Below are 899 nucleotides of genomic sequence, written 5' to 3' on the forward strand. Positions count from 1 at the left end.
AAATATCGAATAGAAAAGAAAGTTTATAACGGTCGAAGCTGGATTTTTAGTGTTTAAATGATTCCATGTGAATTTATATATCATATATTGTGTAGTCATTTGAATTGCGCGCTGAATTGATTTTTCAAAATTCGGCACGCAGTTCAAATGACGTATACAAGGTGTTCAGAGAGCGACAGACTAGGCTAATTTCTTGAAAAATACACATTTTCTTGAAAAATGTTTCGGACAAAAGTTGCAAGGAGACGTATACAAGGTGTTCAGAGAGCGACAGTACTAGGCTAATTTCTTGAAAAATACACATTTTCTTGAAAAATGTTTCGGACAAAAGTTGCAAGGTTCTAAGTGGCGCATTTCGTGATAGTATGAGTATGACTTTAAATAGCATTGTCAAGGTTATATAAAGATCACCTTGAATTTTTTAACGGAAACTACCGTTTTTTAGTACATATTCTTGTAACTGACGTTAAGAGCTATTTAAAACACTATTATAAAGTTATTTTTCATTACCCCGGATCTACAACAGGTTTTTTACCCCCACAATCGGTTTTTCACCAATCAGCGTTCTGTGTCAAAGCGCTGTTGTCTGTATGAAGGCCCATCTACAATACACGGAGTAAGAAGTAAGAGTAAGAAATTGACCAATCACAGTTGAATGTGAGAAGAATAATCGACTGTGATTGGTCGACGAAGAATAGTCGACTGACAATTTCTTACGACTTAAGGCTTAAAACACCTATTGTAGATCCGGGGTAAGAAATTGACCAATCACAGTCGATTATTCTTCTCATAATAGGTGTTTCGACTGTAAGTCCGGATCTACAATAGGTGTTTTAAGCCTTAAGTCGTAAGAAATTGACCAATTACCCCGGATCTACAATAGGTGTTTTAAGCCTTAA

This window comes from Trachymyrmex cornetzi, unplaced genomic scaffold (assembly GCF_001594075.2).
Source record: "Trachymyrmex cornetzi isolate Tcor2-1 unplaced genomic scaffold, Tcor1.1 scaffold9, whole genome shotgun sequence".
Lineage (NCBI taxonomy): Eukaryota > Metazoa > Arthropoda > Insecta > Hymenoptera > Formicidae > Trachymyrmex > Trachymyrmex cornetzi.